The 22,171-nt window shown below is 40.8% G+C and overlaps 1 protein-coding gene across 2 annotated transcripts in view; it reads left to right on the forward strand.

Annotated features, from left to right (window-relative positions):
• Nucleotides 1–2,183: 2,183 nt before the first annotated feature.
• NR1H4 (nuclear receptor subfamily 1 group H member 4) overlaps nucleotides 2,184–22,171 on the forward strand; it is a 112,008-nt gene continuing 92,020 nt past the window's right edge. The window contains exon 1 of one of the 2 annotated variants that reach the window (XM_072724680.1): nucleotides 2,184–2,537. The gene's annotated coding sequence lies outside the window, so the exon portion shown is untranslated. The remainder of the gene's footprint in view (nucleotides 2,538–22,171) is intronic. The other variant, XM_072724679.1, reaches the window with a different exon arrangement.

Genomic DNA, 22,171 nt, shown 5'->3' on the forward strand with positions numbered 1-22,171 from the left:
TGAGTAAATCCAGTACCTAGACTGTCAGAGGGTGATAAATGCTAAGAACAAACATAAAACAGGGTAAGGGGGCGATCCCTGGGTGGCGCAGCGGTTCGGCGCCTGCCTTTGGCCCAGGGCGCGATCCTGGAGACCCGGGATCGAATCCCACATCGGGCTCCCGGTGCATGGAGCCTGCTTCTCCCTCTGCCTGTGTCTCTGCCTCTCTCTCTCTCTCTGTGACTATCATAAAAAAAAAAAAAAAACAAAACAGGGTAAGGGGAATAGGGAGTGTGGGGGTTGGTGTGTTATACTGAGTATTCAGGGAGAAAGTGAACTTTGAGCAGAGAAAGGAAGGCAGTGAGTGTGTAAGGCAGATGCCTATTTGGGCAAAGAGTTTGAGGACTAGGAAAAAGCAGGTACAAAGCCCCTGGTGCGGGAACACCCTTGGCATATTCGAAGAATCCCAGTTCCTTGGAGTTCTGGACGTATTTTGAAGGAAGATGGGACGTTTACTGAGAGGCAGAAGACTGAGGATCAGGATTGGTGAGGAAGGGATCAGGAAGTTGGACATGTTTGATTTTGGAATTTCACTCGCCTGTTGCTATCTATGTGGCAGTATCAGGTGGACAGTGGAAATAGCCTGGGATTCAGGGCATAGGTCAGATCTGAAGCCGTGTCCTTGTGAGTCATCAGCATGTCACACAGTGGTAGTTAAAGCCACGACACCAGGTGAAATCATCAAGATTTGAACATGACTGAGCCCTGGGGATGCTCCAACATAGGAAAATGAACAGGAACCAGCAGAAGACATGAGAAAGTGGGGGATGGAGGGGAGTTGAGGGGTGGGCTGGGGAACCTAGTGGCCAAGGGAAGAAAGCATGGCTCAAAGGGGGACGTAAGGTTAAGACACGATCTATGGTGTCAAGGGAGGGTCAGGAAGATGAGGACTGAGAATGGATGATTGAATTTAGCGACAGGAAAACCGTTCATGACCTTGACCAGAGCAGTTTCGATGTCGTGGTAAGGACAAATGGTTGATTGGTATTATTTCATCTTATGTGCCTAGACCAGTTGTTAGACGTTTTACGCAATTTCTGAGTTTTCACTTTTTAAATAATAATTGATTACAAATCGTCAACTTCATCTGTAAGAGATATTTTCACAGGAAAATGAACCTGACTTTCTATTTCTATTTATCACTCAATATAACGAATTAAGCTTATTGGCAGCAACAGAACGGATGCAAACATGTGGCTGTTTGGAAAGCAATTTCAAGGTGGCTTTGAAATGCATTTCTTTACTAGGTATATTCGAAGAGACTTGCTACCTAAAGACCTGAAAGTACTTCAAACACAGGAATAATTTGGAGCAATAGTGTTTTTCTCTTCTCTCTCTCTTCCCTTCCCTTCTCCACTCCTCCTCTCCCTTCCCCTTTTTGTTTCTACCATCAAATGACCAAAGTAAGCTATTTATTCACTTTTATTTTTAAGTTTTAAAAAACTAAAACAGGGGCACCTGGGTGGCTCAGGGGTTGAGCATCTGCCTTCGGCTCAGGTCATGGGTGTCCTGGGATCCAGTCCCACTATGGTCTCCCTGCAGGAAGCCTGCTTTTCCCTCTGCCTATGTCTCTGCCTCTCTGTGTCTCTCATGAGTAAATAAATCAAGCAGGGGAACTGAGCGGGGAAAAAATCAGAGAGGGAGACAGAACATGAGAGACTCCTAACTCTGGGAAACAAACAAAGGGTTGTGGAAGGGGAGGTGGGCGGGGGGATGGGGTGACTGGGTGACAGGCACTGAGGGGGGCACCTGATGGGATGAGCACTGGGTGTTACACTGTATGTTGGCAAATGGAATTTAAATAAAAAGAAGTAAAGAAATTAAAAAAAAAATCCCTAAAACTATATAGTGATGGGTTTAGTATCCTGCATTCCAGGGAAGACAAGCCCAGGATGGGCGAGTGGGGCCGCGTTCCCCAGGGGTTGGGGCACGCGGATCGGGAGCGCTACGGGGCCCAGCGAAGCAGGGCACGGTGGGCGGAGGCGGGGGATTTTCTTCCAAGGTGAAGAGTCTCACTTCCTAGGGTCGGGCAAGGAAGGGCCCAACGCCGAGGGCAGGACCGTGACGGGGTCTTAGGTGAGCAGCCCGGCTGCGGCCTGGCCTGCGTGCGGCGCCCCTGGGAGCTGCCTCCCGTCCCCACCGCCGTTCCGCGCGCGCACAGCCGCCCGCCGCGCCCGGGGCGGCCCGAGTCACCCCCGAAGCCTCCCAACCCTTCCCGCCACCTGCGTGGGAACATTGCAGACTGGCTTGAGGGCTGCTGCAGGCGACTCCACTTGCTTCCTCGCACTTCTCCGTGCAGGGTGGAGGGCACTGCCCTCGGCCACCCGCAGACGAGGGCGGGGGGGGGGGGGCCTTCGCTCGCCGCGGTTCCCGCGGAGGGCGAGCCCCACGGGGCAAGGGCGAGGCCCCGCGGCTCCTGCTGGGAGACCTCGAGACTTCCCAGTTTGCGGCGGGACAGCCCACTTCATAGAACACCCCCATAAAGTAGGAAGCAGACGGTAAGTTCGCTTCGGCCAGAAGGGGGGTCGGGTCTCCCCGCGTTTCCGAGCTACCGTCGTGCTGGCCCACGAGGAGCTGCAGGCGCGGAGCTGCAGGCGCCCCGGAGTCAGCCCCACCCACACCACGGCTCTGGCTCGCAGGCCCTCCTGAGGCCTCACCGCAGGCTCACCCGCCTGGCCTCGCCTCGTCTCCTTCTTTCTCCTCATCTAGCCTCCTTTGTCTACCCTCTATCATGTTTTCCCTAGTTCTTGCCTTCATTTGGATTCCCTTTCCTTCCTTCTTTGTTTCTACACTCCCTTCCTCCTCTCTCTGCGGTCTCGGACTCAGCCGGAGGAGCTTGGCAAGGCAAGAGTGGTGGGTGGTCAGGTGGGTGAGAGCTTCTCTGATTTATTTCTCTCCCATCCTTTCTTTCCTTTTAAAGATTTTATTTATTTATTCACGAGAGAGGCAGAGACACAGGTAGAGGGAGAAGTAGGCTCCCTGCGGGGAGCCTCATGTGGAACTCAACCCCAAGACCCTGGGATCATGACCTGAGCGGAAGGCAGGAGACCCCTGAGCCACCCAGGTGCCCCTCTCTCCCCTCCTTTCCCACTCTTCCTATAAGCTATGATTATAAGACATCGGGATTAAATAGAGAAACTCATTTTGAAGGACTCTACATAGTTTTCTCTTAAGCCATCTACCACCTGACCATAATATGTGATCAAACATAATGATGAACACCCCAGGAAGATAATGTTGGCATCCTTGAGAAATTAATGGAAAATACTATGAGGTACTGTGAATAAATAGCCATGAAGCTTGGTTAAATAGTATCACTTAAAGAACCATTTACAAAATAATGCTATTTATATAACAAAAGTGAATCCCATTTCTCTGCAGACCAAATAATTATGCACAGCAAGAGCAAGCACCTTGGCTTTTACTAATTACAGAATTTTTCCACAAAATAGCTTTTTGTATTTTAAGAGTGCTCATTGTTTTAAAGTTGTTTCCAAGATTGTATGTTTAAGATGATCTTTTAATCTTTCACATTTTTAAGTATGATGTAATGCTTCCTTGATTATTTCAGCATAGGATAGAATCAAAACTCCAATTTAGGGTTCACAGATACTTCGTTTTTAATTTTCTTTAGAAACACATTTCATAATGAATTCTGGTCTAAAGTGCTATCCTGATCTGCATCAGGATTTTTCTCATACTATTCTTAGCTGAAATAGGGTAAAGAGTCAAATGACTTTTGGGTCATTTTTGTCTACTGTTTGTGGTTTCACATGGTTTTATTAATATGCTTGAGGATAAGATTTTATTTTCAAGAGAAGGGTTTAAGGCCGCTGTGGTCCCTCGACCTGTAAGCTGCACTCTCTCTACTGAAGGCCATAATATTTTTTATTTTTAAGAAAGATTGAAGAGCAAGGTTTATTTTTTAAATTTGTTTTTATTTTTATTTATTTTTAGAGAGAGAGAGGAAGAAAAGAGTGTATGTGTATGAGCGAGGTGGGGAGGAACAGAAGGAGAGGGAGAAAATCTTAAGCAGACTCCATGCGGAGCACAGAGCCCATGCAGGGCTTGATGCAGGGCTCCATCCCACATCCCTAAGATCATGACCTGGATCAAAATAAAAGAATGGGACTCTTAACTGACTGAGCCATGTGGGGGCCCCAAAGACCTTGGTTTTTATGGATGGATTTATCAGTATACTTGGGATAAAATTGATTTTTAAACCATAAAAAGTTGATTTCACTCCTTATTTAAAACTCCAAAAATTTCTTTAGTGCTTGTCTATCACTGCAGAACAAATCACCACTAAATTTTTATTTCTTGTTTTTGAAACACAAAACTACGTAATGGCCCCAGTTCTGTGGGTCTGCAATTTGGGTTGGGCTCAAGCATGTGGCTCTTCTGGTCTCTGCTGGGGTCACTCGTGTGGCTTCAGCCCTCTTGTGTCTGATGCTGTTTGGATGGTCTAGGGGGCCTCGGTGGCAGTTGGTGCCAGCTGTTTACTGTGGGTGCCCTAGTTCTCCTCCACATGGCCTCTCATTTTCCAGGTGACTGGTCTGGGCTTCTTTACATGGTGGACTCAGGGCGGTGTTCTAAGGAGGAGAGTATGGAAGCTGCAACACCGCTTGAGGTCATGTCTCGGATGTCCCACAATGTCACTTTTGTCACATTGGTTCCAGGGCTAGCCCCCTCAGTTCAAGGAGAGGGAGAATGGACTATACCTCTTGATGAAAGGCGTCTCAAAATCATTTTGCGAGGGAGCATCCACACAGGATGCAAGGATTATAGTGGTCATCTTTGCACATAATCTACCACAGCTTCTTATCACATTTAAAATAAGAACCAAAATTTTACCATGACCTACAAGTTTCTTCATCTTCTGCCTTCCTTTCCAATCTTATATTTTTCCATGCTTCCCTTTGTTCATTGCCTTCTTTTCTGTCACTCAAACCACCCCACCTTGTTCTTCTCTCTTATCTGAATTTCTTCTTCATCCTATTTGGGCTCCTCTCATCATTCAGGTCTCAGTCAAATGTTACTGAAAATCATCTTTTCTGTTTAAAACTGCTTTATTGAGGTATGTAAAAAGCTGTATATATTTAATGTGGGAATAGGTATACATCTGTGAAAATAGCACCTCGGAGCAAAGACAAGTGCATCATCTCCAAAAATTTCCTCACACCCCTTATTATTATTATTAATATTAGTGCATGGAACACTTAACATAAGACATACTTAAAACATAAATTTTAAGTATACAATATAGTAATGTTAGCTGTAGGCACTGTGCTGTATAGTAATCTTCAGAACTTATTCATGCTACATAACTAAAACTTTGTACCCTTTGACCATCACCTGCTAGTGTTCTCTGCCCTCACCCCCAGCCCCGGTAACCACCATTCTACTCTTTGCTTCTGTGAGTCTGATTATTTTAGACTTCACTTGTGAGAATTCTCATATATTTAAAGTTACTCTGTCTAAATTTGCCCCTTCCACTTTCGTAGCTACTTTTTTTTATTATTATTACCTGTATACTTCTGTCTGTTTTTAAAATGACTCTTTGAAATTGCCTTACTTAAAATATGCTTGTTTTGCTCCTCCAGTATGAGTTCTATGGGAGTTAAAGCTTTGTCTGTCTTGCTTATTCCTACATGTACCAGGATAAAAACATGCCTGGTGTAATGGTTTTCAACCCTGGCCACACTTGAAATCCATCCAGAGGGTGTGGATTAATGCCTAGACTACACTCCAGATAACTAGTAAGGCCAGCAGATCCCAAAAAAACAGCCAAAGTAAAGAACCACTGGCCTAGCCTGCACAGAGGAGCAGGACCCCAGGGTTGGGTCTTAAAAAGAAGGCAAGATTTGGAGCAGGGGAGGAAGAAGTCCTCCGTATTAGAGCAGACACAGGAGGAGCAAGGGAGAAAGGAAATGGATATTGCAGTGTGAATAATGCCAGGCTGGCAAACTTGATTCAATAAGCATTTGGTACATCAACCATTCTTCTGAATTTTCCAAGCTAGATCTGATTTGAAGTATTTCAAATACAATATTGTATTCCATTTTCCATGTAAAGCAGCAAAACATCTTTTAACATTTTAGCATCCAAACTCCATTTCTGAGGCATAAGCAATATAAGAATCATAGTTAAATGATGTATTTTTTTCGTTTTCTTTAGGAAATACATTCTCTGGCATGAGAAATGCCTTGAGTAAGCAACTTTAGACTCTTAAGTGGGGCACAGGAGTGATAAAAGTGGGATGTTATGATTGTTCTGTTAGAACAGATTGGAGATTAGAGATAGGAAGAGAAAAGAGGTGAGTACATCAGCCAGGCTAATGCCTTTATCCCTGTGAAGGGGGTAAGATTCATGGCGATGGGGACATATAGTCAAGGGTAGATGTGAGAGGCACTTGGAAGAAAGAAGGAAGTCACAGTCCATGATGAGAGATCAGTAGTATCACAGCTAGAAGAGAAGGGTATCTTTACTGTCTTGGATTAAGTTATTCTTGCTGAGCATTGACCAGTTTCGCAGAATTGACTTTGCTTAGTGCTGTGTGTTACCCGAGGGGAGAAGAGTGACTGCTCAGAGAGCAGAGAGAAGAAGTCATTTTCTTGGCATTGCTTTCCGAGAGATAAAATCTCTTCTTTAAAAATTGAGATTAATTTACATAAGATTCACTCTCTTAAAATGCAAAAATCAGTAGCTTTTAGTATAGTCACAAAATTATACAACCAGCATCATTATCTAATCTGGAACATTTCTTGTTACCCAAAAAGAACCCCATGCCCATAAGCAGGTACCCCTTATTCCTTCTTTCTCCATCTCTTGGCAAACACTAATCTACTTTCTATCTCTGCTGATTTGCCTTTTGTGAACACTTCATACACATGGCCTTATGTATCATATATGGCTTTATGTGCCGGACTTTCATTGAGCATAATGTTTTTAAGTTTCATCTGTGTGGTGGCATGTTTTAGTGCTTCATTCCTTTTTATGGCTGAATAATATTCCATTATATGATGGATAGACCACATTTGTTGATCATTATCAATCGATGGACGTTTGAGTTGTTTCCACTTTTTTGGCTATTCTTAATAATGCGTAAGCTCTGCATTTTTGAGATAGCCTTTCCTACTTCCATGAGCCCTTTTAATTTTTTTAACAAAGCAATTTTAGAAAAAAATTTTTTGGGAGATTTTATTTTTAAGTAATCTCTACTACAAACATGGAGCATGGACTCACAACCCTGAAATCACAAGTCACATGCTCCACTGCCTGAACCAGCCGAGTGCTCCTCATGAGCCCTTTTTAATATTTCAAGGGTACTATGAAAACATCCCATTGTCTCATATAGCTATTAGAATGATGCCATTAAAATGGAAGATCAAGGCATTGCTTTTCTCAAAACCCCTCAATGGCTCCCATCTCACTAATAGTGAACACTGGTTCTGAGCACAAATTCCAAGGCTTTTTTGATCTATTCTCCTAACTGTGTCTCAAGGGATCACTCTGTAACCTCCTACAGCCCTTCTCAGTCAGAGCTTTTCTAACCTCATCATTTAAAAGAAAAATCCTGCACCCCTACCATGTTTTGAGCATCCAATTTTGCTTCCTGCTTTATGTTTCCCTTTGAACTTGTGCTATCTATATATTTTGTTTTTCTTCTTTATTGTCTATCTTCATTAGAATGTAAATTCCATGGGGATAGGAATTTTTGTGCATTTTGTTCACTGCTTTATTGCAGCACCTGGAATAGTGTCTGGCAGATAATAGATGTTCACTAAATATATGTTGAATGAATGACTATACTTGCAGTTAGGTTGCTCAGGCTGTGTAAAATATCACATTTCTCTGTTTGTGGCTCAAAGGATAACCATGCAATAAGAAAGTTTATCTCCCTTACTTTGATTGGAAGGCCCAATGAGCATAAGTCTTTGACTATACTCATTAGTTTGACTAATGTAGAATCCAGGAATATCACTTGATACATCAATTTATTTAGTAGAAAGAACTTTGGAGACCTGGGCTTATGTGAGGGAGGCTGTGGGGAAAATTAAAGGGATGTCTAGTGGTAAGAAGTTTGAGAATGACTACCGTAAACAGGCGTTTTAGAAGGGTTTTGGTGATTGAAGTTGGTTAATTTTAGAAATTGAGTGGAAAAAAAACTGCATTCTAAACAAGTTTATCAGCATGTGCCATTTGACTGGTCTCCTGTTCAAAGGTTCCTGTTGCAACTCCTTTTGCATCACTTGCATAAAACTGAGGCAGCAGTAAGTGACAAAGGTTTTATTTATCTCCTGTTATTATCTGTTGACTTTTAAAGGGCTGGGTAATGAACAGACGCAGATTAGCTAACCCACTGGAAAGGATGAAGCAATGTCTTGTGAGGCCCAAGGTTCCCACCAGTCCCCTTGGAACCCTCTAAGCCCTGGTCATGGGCTCCTACTGAGGGTACATCACAAGGAACTCTTTCATTACATAGCTCTGTGGACTGAGGCTCTAAAAGGGGAAGAAATGTGTTCAGAGCCATGTGTTAAGTAAGAATCTGGCCAAAGTAAAACAAAACTGCTAATTGAGTACTAGTTTGAGAGAGTCAATATTGATTGTGCTCAGGTTGTACCACCAGGCACTTGCTCTGTATCATATCACTGAATCAGTACTGCAACCTTGTGAGCTAAGTGTTAGTTTTCCCATTTTATATTCAAGGAGACTTGAAACTCATAGACACCGAGCAACTGGCCAGAGGCCCCAAGTAAATGGCAGAGCTAGGATCCAAATCTGATTATCTTTGACTATGAAAAATTTTCATCTCCTTTTCTGAAGCCTAGTGTCTCCAAGTGAGAAAATCTCTTTCTTTAAAGGTCTCATAGCTCCTACCCCTTGCCATTCACAAATAATAGTAATAATAATAATTATTATAATGATTATGCATGCTGGGTGCCTACAATATTGGCCAGGCCTTGTTCTAGGTTCTGGGAATACACAAGTAAATGAAAGGAAGAGATATTCCTGACTTTGTGGAAGGAGAAAGACAATGAACACAATATAGAAACAGTTTATATAATTTTTTGGAAGGTAGTGAGACATGGAAAATAAAGAGAGCACGGTAAGGGGGATTGGAATATCTGAGTGTGGCAGGTTCAAATACAGCACCTAGGGTGGCCTTCACTAAGATCATACAGATCATACTTGAGCAAAGACTCGAAGAGGCAATTATCTGGGGGGAAACTTTGAGGCAGAGAGAAGAGCTGATGCAAAGGCCCTGAGGCAGACACATGCCCTGTGGGTTTGAGAAACAGTGAGAAGGTCCGTGTGATGAGACACCAAAAGTCAAAGAGGAGAACAAAGGAGATGAGTTCAGGTGAAATGGGGGCCAGGTTGTGCAGAGCCTTGTTGGCTACTGTAAGGATGCTGGCTGGCTTTTACTCTCCGTGAAATGGGGGAGTCTTTGTAGGGTTTTGGGCAGAGAAGTGACAAGATCCAACTTATATGTTGAAAGGATCCCTCTGGCTGTTGTGGAGGGGAATGAAGAGGAAGAAGGACAGTAGACACCTCAGGGCTTATGTCAGAGAGTAGCAACGTATACAGAGGGAAGGGACTGGGTTCTGGGCAAGATTTGCTGAGGGATTTGAGAGAGAAAGAGCAGAATCAAGGGTGCCTACAGTTTTCCCACTGGGAGTCTCCCCATTGAGTCCTCTAAGCCACATGGCTCCAAGGAAATGGAGGGTTCAACCTTCACACTGTGTATGTGACACATGGCAAAAGAGCCTACAGTCTGAGGGGAAACCAAACCACTATAAACTACTTCATTTCTCTATATAAGTTGGCATGTTTTAAATTCCAAGTAGCAAGACTTAGGACCTAGTGCCATTATCTCTAATCATAATCAGAGTCTCTTAAGCTCTCTGAGCCTCAACTCCTTTTTCTGTGAAGCGGGGATTACTGGCCTGCCATCTTGGTTGTGAGGTGAAGTGAACTCCACGGAGCCGTGACGGTGTTTGGTGGTGCCGAGTGCACAATAAGTGCTCAAGACATACTTGTTGAGCCACTAAACGAGAGAGAATGTACTCAAAAGACCTTTAGGAAAAATGTGCAAATCTCCGTTAGGTTTGTTGTTAGTGAACAAAGACAACTGCCGAGGCCAGCAGCTTTGGGGGAGACCTGAAATAACAGCTTAATTACTTTGCTTTGACTTAGCCTGTCAATTCTACTTGTTCATGTAATGAAATAATGAGGACACCCCCTCAGCATTTCTAGCTTCTGGTGCTTGTAGGCATTTTCATAAGCCAACAGCACCTGGCCAACTTACATAAGAACAGCTCTGATGAGCAGCCTCTTTAATTAAGGACATCTGCTTTTTAAAATCAGTCTTATTAGAGAGTTCTCTGTACCATGATCTGATCATTGGTGAAGCTGGTAATGAAGATATACAAAGTACATGAAGCCAGGAGGAGTTGAATTCTAATCTTGAGCCAATGAGTTAATACTTGAAAGTGCTTAGTAAATGCTCCAGAAGCACTAGCTGTTCTTATCATCTGTAAATCCATTCATTCTTCTTTCCTCCTTCGCCTTGCTTGCTATCATCTTCTCTCCTTCTCATCTTTTCTTCTTCCCTCCCTTCCTTCTTCCTTCCTAATCCACTCATTTTATGACTGTTTTCTGACATCTGTTTTGCGGCAGCTCCTGTGGTAGACGCCAGGCATATGAAGATGAATGAGGCTCATGAGATATTCACGTGAAGCCAATTAGGAAGCAATGTGGAAATGTGCAACCCCTTTTTTCCACTGATATTATGTTAAAGTAACATAATTGCCTGAGTGCATATACTTAAGTTCTCCAGACTTTTTGTTTTTTTAAGATTTATTTGTCTTAGAGAGAGAGAATCTCAGACTCTGCACTGAGCACAGAGCCCAGCTTGAGGCTTGATCTCACGACCCTGAGATCATGACCTGAGCCAAAACTAACTCAGATGCTTAACTGACTGAGCCACCCAGGCGCACCACATTCTCCAGACTTTTGAGGTCCCTTTTCTCTTCATGTGGGAATAAATTAGCTCCAACCTCCATCACATGCACCGTGGGACATTCAGTGCCCTACTTCAGTGCTTTCTGAAGATTCCTGGCAGTCACTTCTTACTCTGGTTTCTTTCCTGCTCTTCATTTGTCATCTTATCTCCTACTTTCTCTCTGCTAGATCTGAATGGATTTATCACAAGCAACCCAAACCACCACTAACTCAAGGTTACTATGGATAAGAGATTTTCACTGTGTGTTTTGAGTGGCTAATGGGGGATAGGGTGTGTAATTTAAGCACAGAGTAGCAGCATAACTTAATATGCAATGTCAGACTCTAGTACTCCTTGAAATGTATCAGGCTTTCCTAAAATTCCCCCATTACAAATGCTCCTCTTTCGACTCTGGCCTGTTGCTCTGTAAATGGGGCCCCATTTTGCTCCCCATAATTTTCTCTCAAAACCCCTCCTCTGGTCTTTCTAGACATGGAGGTGGAAGGGAGCAGCAAGTGTGGAAACCAAAAGACCAGAAAGAAGGCTGTGGTGGAAATCTAGTTGCCAGATGACAGTGATTTGGACCATCATAAAGGGAGGCAGTAAGTGGGCAAGTAGATTTACAGCTCTTTTGAAGGTAGAGTTGACAGGTTTGCTGATGAATTGGAGTTGGGATCTTAGAGAAAAAAAGTTGGGATAGCTCCAAGATTATTGGCTTGAGCAACTGGAAAAATAAAATTATCAAAAGTAACTCATGTTTAATGCAGAATACCTGGAAAACATCTAAAATATAATAATAAAACAAATCATTACCCAAAGTTTCTATTACCTAAATGTAAACATTGTTAACATTTCGATGTTCCCATCTAGTCATTTTTCCCCTTCCTTGTTAATTGTTCTAGGCTTTTTCCCATATTTATACTAACATAATATATAGAGCAGTATATATATATATATACACACACACATATATACATATATATACACATATATACACACACACACATTTATCCTGCTTTTTAAAGAAAACATAATGAAAATACCTCTGATCTATTTATACCCAACATTTTTCTGCCAGCAGGTAGCATTATGCAGGCAAACTTCCCTGTAGCATTATTTTATTTATAATATTGTATTTCCCCATGTCATTAGATGGTTTTGGAAAACACTTCATTTTTTTTTTATTTTTTGGAAAACATTTTAAATATATATATGTAATATACCACAGTATAAATGTAACATAATGTCCTGAGCCATTTCTCTATTGTTGGATATCTAGGTACCTTCCATTATTGTGCTATGAAAAATAATACTGCAATCTTTGAAACACTTGGGTGTGTCTCTGATGATTTCCTCATGAGAAATCGTTGAGTGTGAAATCAGCAGGTCAATATTTTAAAGACAAAAAAAAGACTTCTTGATTATTGATTATTTCTCAGCATTATACCTAACGCATCATGATAAGGTCCCCAACAGCGAGTCATTTAAGCACTCACTTACTCAGCATCTCACCAGGCTTTTAAAATCTGTGCCTACTTCTCTTCCAGTTTTGATTAAGCTGAAAAGGCTAACTATAATTAATCTTTGTTAATAAGCATGAAGAACATTCTAAAGTCATGAAGAAAGTGATGATTATGAAATATTTTCATCCAACATCATGCCCTTTATTTCATAAAAGAAGAATTTCCTTTTCCACCAACCCCATGCCAATCAATGGCTTTCATTCTCGGCCCCCTATCTGGCAGGGCATGGTCCAGATCTCAATAGCAGGTATTTCTAAAAAAAAAAAAAGAGACGAATCTAAAAATAATAAATGTTTTCTTAAACAATGATGGCTTCTTCAGATGCTAAGGTTGTCGCTATGACAAATAACTGAAACCCAATAAAACAGAGGACTCCATATGTGCAGGCATAGAAAAGCATAACAAAGTTAGGTCTCTGGCTATGAGGCAGTTTCAGGCTTGCACAGTGGGTCCTTGCTGTATGGTTTGGACTCTGATACGACTTTGCAGAGGTGCAGCAAGTGCGGCTATATTATTCACATGTAATCCAGTTAGGTTCACATGAACATCCCAATTTTGGGTCCTCCTCTTGCCCTCCTCTCCTCTCTGCACACACTCATCCTAGTTTATATTAATTGATTATTTCTCTTTTGGCATATGAAATCCGACCATGATTCTTAAGAGTCAAGGCTATCCAAAAGGTATATTCAGTGAAGTGTCATTACCCTTCTCATCCCTACCATGCCATTCCCCTTCTCCCATTCTTTCCATATCATTATCACCCTCTCTTCACAGGTAGTAATATTATTTGTTTCTAGTTAGTCCTTCTTGCATTTCTTTTGTACAGATGAGCAGAAACATGTATTTTATTATATACTTTTCTTTTTTAAAAAAGATTTTTATTTATGAGAGAGAGAGAGAGACACACACACACAGAGATGCAGGCAGAGATGCAGGCAGAGGGAGAAGCAGGCTCCATGCAGGGAGCCCAACATGGGACTCGATTCCGGGTCTCTAGGATTGCACCCTGGGCTGAAGGCGGCGCTGAACTGCTGAGCCACCCGGGCTGCCCTACTTTTCTTTCTTATGGGAAAGATAGCGTACTTTATACATCTTTGTACTTTCCTCACCCCCCCCCCTTGGCAATATCCTGGAGATTATTCTCAATCAGCTCATAGAAATCTTCCTCATTGTTATTTATAGTGGCATTATACTGTTGTGTGATTATATCATAGTTTATCCAACTAGTCCCCTATATATTTAAGTCATTCCATATATTTGCAATTGTAAACAATGATGCAATGAACATATATATATGTGTGTGTGTGTGTATATATACATATATACATATATGATTGAAAATGTATCTTCAAGAAGTGAGATTGCTGGTTCAAAAGGTAAATGCATATGTAGTTTTGCAATATATAGTCAAATTTCCTTCCTGAAGAGTTTTGCCAGTTTATATTCCCACCAGCATGTATGAGGGTGTCTGTGCCTGTTTCCCCACAGTCTTGTCATACTTTTAAATTTTCATCCATCTGATAGCTGAGCAATCTCTAAAATCTGATTTCTATATCTTCAACTCAGCAAGATTGCCAAGTGATTTCTTTTGGCAGCATTTTCCCTCCGTTATGGCCTGGAGACTGCTTCCCAACAGTAAGCTGAGCCAATCCTAAGCCTCACCTAATTTCTTTCACTTTTTTCAGGGATGATAGTCCTAAATTCTATTATCTAATGTCTAATACCTGTCATTTCCAACATTTTGTCCACTTTTTTAGTCGTTTAAGGCAAAAGCATAAATTTGGTCCCTGTTACCCTATCATGGGCAGGAGTGGAAGCTGGTCCAACATTCATCTGATAAGGTTACCAGACAGAGAAAGGAGATAATCAAGTATTACCAAAACAATAAAAAAAAAATTCTAAAACTGAATAGACATGTTACATTGAAATAGACATTCTTACAGAGAATTACAAGTAGAAAATTTTTGGAAACAAAATCCATCTGATGAAAATTCTTCACTCTAAAAAAAAAAGAAAAAATTATTTTACAGGGGAAGAAAGAATAAAAGAGAAAGGGAATCTTTCTCTACAAAAGGGAGAATAGCTGAGTAGTAACAGACTTCTCATTGGCAGAATGCTAAAAGACAATGTACCAAATTTTTGAAGGCCTGAAAGGACTTGATTTTGAATCTAAGTTTCTCTACCAAGACAAAATAAAATATGAGTGATAACTGAATTTTAAGAGGATACTGTCAACAGCTTAATAGAAACGAATTTGAAAAGAAAGTTGAAATGGTTGCTTTTCTTGGAAAATATAGATTACCAAAATTGACTCAAGAAGAAATAGAAAAATGGAATAGAATTGTATTTACAAAAGAAATTAAAAATTATTTTCAATATATACCTTTTAAAACGCACCAGGCCTAGAAGTATCTATAGGAGAGTTTTATTAACTTCAAGGAACAGATGAATAAAGGAAAACTTTCTGAATCATTCAAAGAGGCTACCAGACCCTTTTACCAAAGCCAGACAGGATAGTGGACCAGTGAAGGTCCTTCAGGAGAGAGAAAACTTGCCAGTTGTTGAAAAATGATAAAGTAATGGAAAGAATTGATAACTAGATGTAAAATTATTACCCAGGTAACTGAAATGATAGAAAGAGAACTCTAAGGCTATCAGCATTGTAGCAACTGTAGTAAGCAGGTTCCACCCCAGGGCATGAAGAAATAAAGGGAAGAACTTAAATTTATTCAACTATACAGGTTAGAGGAGGGTCTCCATGTCTCCATGAACTGAAATTCAGATCTCTCAAGAGAGGCTGCTGTCCCACTTTGTGCTGGGATGTGTCTGGGCTGTGGTGAAGTGGGGATGTGGAACATGCTGAGGCTGGTTCTGCAATATCAGGGAAAAAACCCCCACTAACTGGATTCAGCTGTTGCTATGGAAGGAACTGCTGCTGCCTGGGTGAATGAAGAAGCGTTGCTGGGATACTACACACAGGAAAAGGCGCAAACAGAAAGATCATAGCAAGCTGTCAGGAAGGAGTAAATCTCCACTTCCTCTTCTAGCTTTGCAGTCTTTGTTAAAGCCTAATAAAAAGCTAGCTGGCAGAGCAGAAACATGGTTGGCAGAGTTCTAGCATCATGAATCAAAGTGCAGAAGGGTGGGCTTCAGAGAACATACATACAAAGGAAAATTTATCCCCACCCATTGATAAGTGGATGAAAAAATTCTTAAATAAGCCATCAGCATATTAAATCCAGCCACATAGAAAAAATAATACTCCACAAAAAATAGGGTTTATCCCAGGAATACAAGGATGCTTCAACCTTTGAGAAGCTATTTACTAACAGGTGGAAGTAGATAGGTACTGAAAAGGTGTTTGATGAAACTCAGTGCATGTACCTAATCAAATTGCTCGGCAAAAGTTAGGTTGGGAGAAAATCATTATACCTAATGGGGAAAATCAGAAAAGTTCCTGCTACTGTCAGAAACAAGGCAGGGAAGCCCATTATCACTGCTACTATTCAACATTATCTTGGAAGGCTGAAAATATACAATATAAGGAGAAAAAGAAGAAAGTATAAATATTTGATTGGAAGAGATAAAATTGTCACTTCTTGTAAAAATCTGGTGTTCTATTTTTAAAGAGTCAAGGAAACCAATGGAAAAACTAATCAGACTAATATGGAGACTCAAGATCACACATGTTCACACAAGAAGCTGGAGACCATAGCTTTCCCATGTATCCCAGTGAGGACCAATTAGAAAGTATAAAATAAAATTCCTGCTCATCTTAGTGCTAAAACTGTAAAATGGGCATCATAAAACCTAAGAAGAATTGTACTTATAACTCAAAAACTATACAATATAGATATGAATAAACCTAACAAGAAATGTGCAGACAGCTCTTTTAAAGAACACAAAAGACATTTTGAATAGATCTGGATGGGAAGACTGAATTTCATAAACATATCAATTCAATCCAATCTCAGTATATTTACAGCTGGATTTTTTTTTGAAGGAAAACTAATAAACTGATTCCAAAGTTCATCTGATTGAAAAAAAATGGTCTAGAATAAAATACGTTTTGAGAAAAAAGAATAACAAGGATCTTGCCCTACCAGATATTAAGCCATACTATACGGCAATATTAATGAAAACAATGCTTATGTGGACTTATGCGGAAATAGATAAATTGATCAATGAAACAGAAGGCAAAGTTTAGAAAGGGAGGTATACATTTACAGACTTTAATCTATGGTGACTTGTCATTTCAATAGAGAAAAGAGCATACTGGATATTGGTAAAAAAAAAAAAAAAGTTAGATCCTAATGTAACACAAAAACTCAAATGATTGCATTTACGTAACTAAGAAAGTATTAGGACAAAATAAGGGGCAACATATTTAAATCTTAAAAATGAAAATGGCTTTCCTTTTTTTTTTAATTAATTAATTTATTTATGATAGTCACAGAGAGAGAGAGAGGCAGAGACACAGGCAGAGGGAGAAGCAGGCTCCATGCACCGGGAGCCTGACGTGGGACTCGATCCCGGGTCTCCAGGATCGCGCCCTGGGCCAAAGGCAGGCGCCAAACCGCTGCGCCACCCAGGGATCCCCGAAAATGGCTTTCCTAAGCAACACATAAACACGGAGGCCATAAAGAGAAAACAGTGGACAGACAGGATGACATACAAATGGAGATTTTGTTTGCCCAAAGTAAAATACTATATACAAAGTTAAGAAATTGAAGGCTGCTTGGGAGAATGTTTTTGCAATGATGTTTAATAGATTGTTAGCGTCTGGGGCACCTAGACAGCTGAGTCAGTTAAGCTTCTGCTTTAGGCTCAGGTCATGATCTTGGGGTCCTGGGATTGAGCCTGGCCTAGGGCTCCCTGCTCAGCGGGGAGTCTGCTTCTCTCTGTTTTTGTCTCTGTCTCTGTCTGTGTGTCTCTCTCTGCCCCTCCCACCCCCACTCATGCTCTTTCTCCCCCAAATAAATTTTAAAAATCTTTGAAAAAAATAGCCTCAATAATCTTTTCCAATATTAAAAACCATCTGTAAATGTTTTGATTTAGGATTTTTTAGTTAGTTATTAAAATGGACTATAAGTCAGGCACTGTGCTAGCTCTTTCCAGACGTGCTTTAGTCCTCAGAACAACCCTAGGGAGTTGATATTATTATCTCTATCTGGCAGAGCAAAAACTGAGATTCAGAGAGTCTAAGCAACTTGCTTAATTACTCACAGTTTCTAAGTGACAGGGCCGAAATTCAACAGCAGCTCTTGACTCCAGAACCTTTCCCAGGCCCTTTCTTCTTTCTAGTGCTAAATTAGTTTACCTTCAACATTTCTGAAATTGCGCTATTATCTCCCACAAAGTATTCCCTGACCTCATCTTTCATAAAAATGCTATGGTCTAGCAGAGTATATTATCCCCTTAAACCACCAATAACACGATGACAGAATAAATGCATTATATGGAGAGGGTCATGTCAGTGAGTGTACAAATATTTATTCTAAGTGAAGGGAGAGGGATAACCTTATCATGTCCATTCACAATTAAAAACTTGGCAAAAATAGTAGCTGGTTGAGAAATCTGAAGTTGGCCAGTTTGCTAATTTGGTATGTGATGTTGTCAGAATTATTCATCAGCTTGGCTTCATGCTGACAAGCGATTTCTCCAGGGCCAAATGAATTTCATGACCCAAACCCATAGGAAGCTCTTAAGCAAGGAATTTGAAGATGTTCTCTTTATCTGCCAACGAATGACTCCATGCTAATTCTTGATTGGGATAATAGGGTGGAAAAAAAAAAGAATAAAGTTAACAGAATTTAAAAAAAAACCATGATGTTTATTTAGATAAAAACCTGTGGTTCCTGTTTTCCACCTTATCTTGGTCAAATATTTGAGCAGATTTGCAATTAAAGAGCTAAATCGACAGTTTCCAGTTATATTTCTTACTTGTGGTGCTGCTAGAGTGTAAGTACTGTTACCTTTGTTATTTGAGATTGTTAAGAACTGAGCTAGTCCTTCTAACACTCCTTGGTAGATTCCTTCCCTCCTGTCTGTCCTTTTAACAATGGCATTCTTCAGAATCCTACCCAAGGCCTTCTCTATTGGTCTCATATCAGCTCCAATGGCTCCAATTACTATGGGTGTGCAGATAATTAGCTGTGTTATTTAGGGAAACGTTGGCTGCAAATATCAGAATGCCCAATAATGGCTTAACAATGATGATATTTAAGTGTTATCTCATGGAACAAGAAGACTGGAGATAGTGTGTTCCCGGGTTGGTTCAGGGGCTCAGAGGTGTCATCAGGTACCAAGGCTCTTTCCACCACTCAGCTCTGCCATTTGCGAGGCCATCTCAGAATTTCAGGATGGCAGCTGCAGCTCCGAACCTCAGGTTCCCATGTAACACATTCCCAGTGAGAAGGAAGGGAGTTTTGAAAGCAAAAGAGAGTTTTCTTCTCCTGCCTCTCTGTTTTATCAGAGAGAAAGATCCCTCTTAGAAGTTTCCCATCAGACTTCCCTGGCCTTCGAAATGGGTCATATATGCAAATTCAAAACTGTGTACTGGTTCTGATAAAAATTGTAAATTTTAGTTGCTGTTGGATAATACGTGTTTGAAAAATTTAAGCAAGCTCTCTTAGTGTAGGATCCCTAGAAAAGAGAGTGTGAAGCAAAACTTTCATGCCAGTGCTTATTGGAGAAAAGGATGCAATCCTAAGAATGCAAGAGGGAGGGGAAAAAGGCAGAGAAGGAGGAAAGCAAGACAAGTCAGTATGTTGCTAAGCTTAGGCACACCTTCTCTAGAAAACATTGCTGGCTAATATGGGACATCTCCTGAGTGGCCCCATGGATTCACTATTCACTGCTTCTTAGAACAGTTCACTGTGGAAGAAAAATAAAGGCGTGACATTTATCTGCAAGCCTGCTTCCATCATCGCTTCATTGGGGGAAAGCCTGCCCAAAGGGCACACTGGGTTTTCCTTGCTTCCCTGATGTTGCTCTTTTGGGCAACCAGTGGCTGGGAAAATCAGATTGGGGCTGCACCCTGGACCTGCTACAGTTCCCACACAGCTGGTGCAGAGAGGAATCTGTGGCCAAGCCAGTCTTCATCCCTGGGGAGGCTGAGAAAATTGGAGATGTTAGAATATGAGGTGATGGTGGCAGCAGCTGGGATGTGAGCCATCTCTGGGATTGCTCCAGCCTGGGAAGAAAGGCAAGTGGCCAAGGCTGTAGGGTACATGAGGATGAGTAGATCTGGAGTGGGGCATAGACTTAGCTCAATACATTTGCTGAGGATCATATGTTGCATGAAAAATGGGTGAAAGAATCTGAAGAGTACTTTAAAAGTGACATTAGAAGAAAAAATACATATGGCAGAGTTCTTTTGGCTATTCTGATCTTTTTTCCGGATACTTTTGGATGTCATTATTATTTCACAAATCCTTTTCTTTCTTTCACCAGTCCTTCAATTTGTCATAAAAGCTATTATTTTGTATTCTTAGACTTAAAAAATTTAAGTTTAAATTTTGATTTACTTCTCCATAGATTAAAGACCTCTATTTGAAAAGAAAAACTTTAAAATTATTAGAATAAAATGTTGAAGAATATTTTTATATTTTCAGGTAGGAAGAGATTTCTTAATCAGGACAAAAGCACAATTTATAGAGAAAAAGAATTGACATTACAATGTTCAAATTCTGTATATCAGAGTTAAAAGCCCGTATGGAAAGAGAACATATTTGTAATGCACATAACTAGAACAATTCAAGATTCCAAATAATGTAAAGATTTAGCTACAAATCAATGAAAAATCCAAACAATCCAATAGTAATATGAGCAAAGAATATAAAGAGGCAAGTCACAGAATAGGAAAACTGATTGGCAAATAAACCTAACCAGTAATCAAGGAAATGCAAATTAAAATGAGATACCATTTTAATCCCATGATTTTGGCAAAAAAGTAAGAAAGCTGACAAGATATAGTAGTGAAGACATAGAGAAATGAGATTATTATTGGTAGAGTGAGTTTGGAGAGCAATTTAGTAAAATCTGTTAAAGTTGAAAGTGTGCATACACTACAGTGCTACCAGTTTAATTCCAGGGATATACCCTAGAAACCACTTGAACCTGTGCCCCAGAGTTAGATGTGAGAATGTTCATTTCAGCATTGATTGGAATAGTGAAAAATTGAAAACAACCTTGCCATTCATCAATGGGAGGGCAGATACCTTGCAGAATAATTACAAAAGAATGAAAACGAATGAACTAGTGTGCATTTTTCATGAATGAAAAAGCAAACTTCAGAATAATATGCATAAAGTTTAAGTGAAGCAAGTATGACAAAACCTTAAAAGATTTCTTGAACACGATTCATTAGTAATTTCTCGAGGTTCTTAAAAAGATATTTCGTTTCTCTGTAGAGTGGAAAATTTCATACGAAAACATTCATAGAAAAAAACCCTGAAGGAAATAAAAAATTTCAGTTTACTGAAATTTAAATATTTAAATTTAATTTCAGTGTCAACTAAAGCTGAATTCAGAAGCAGGTTGTGTCAATTGGAAATGTTTGAAAAAAAATCTTGTTGCATACAAAATGCTAAACTTTTTATTTATAGCCCCAAACAATAGAGATCTGTTGACTTGATAAAAGTTGGCAGAATGATTCTACATGAACGAGGAAAACAAAACAAAAAAAGCAATAGAAAGGAAATGAGCAGGGCTTATTCTAATGGATAATCTGATTAGAATGCCTGTCACAGTATTTACTGATGCTGCTTACTTTTGCCAATATCTGTGTAAAGAGGTGTGTTAAGCAGGATATAGTTTTAATGGCTGTCACAAAGAACCAAAATAAGAGTAGCTTAACCAAGGGAAGAGTCCATTTGTCCCTCCCGTAATAGTCTGTGGGTATGTGGCTCAGGACTGAAGTAGCAGCTGTGTGGTGGCAGGACACCAACTCCTTCAATCCTGTTGCCTTGTCATCCTCAACACACAACTTACTCTCATGATCTGAGAGGGTGCTCCAGCAGTCACTACCATGTTCACGTTTCATCCTGTCGAAGCAGATACAGAGGCCGTGGAGGAGGATATGCTCGCTCCTTGTAAGGAGGCACTTGCTCAGTTGCCCATGTTAGTTCCTCTCACATCTCATGACTATACCTGGCAGCCAGGGAAACTGGGAAAGTTTGCTCTGGGTGTCCATGTACCCAACTAAAATTCAGGAGTTCTGATTTTAAGCTTGTCAGAGGAGATTGGATATTGGGGAAACAATTGGGCGACGGTGCTCCCCGCGGGGGAAGTCGTTCTTTAACAGCTATTCCCAGATTCTTCTTATGGAGGGAAGTGCCCCGTCTAGGGGGAAATGTCTTCCTGAGCCATTTGTGTGTGAAAATATAAGCATTAGGGCAAAGACGAGGAGAAGCAGGTGAAGTGAAAGGAGCTTGGATATTTCTTTGTGTCGGTCAGTGGAGGTATTGGGAAGAGGAGAAAGGGGAGGGGAACAAGTAACTTGGTAATGAAGTTAAGGCTCCTCAGACTTTTGTCAGGCCTGCCACCCAAGGAAAGGCTCTGCGAGGTTGGGCTTTAGGTGTGAGTGGGAATCCAGGAA

This window comes from Vulpes vulpes, chromosome 10 (genome assembly GCF_048418805.1).
Source record: "Vulpes vulpes isolate BD-2025 chromosome 10, VulVul3, whole genome shotgun sequence".
Lineage (NCBI taxonomy): Eukaryota > Metazoa > Chordata > Mammalia > Carnivora > Canidae > Vulpes > Vulpes vulpes.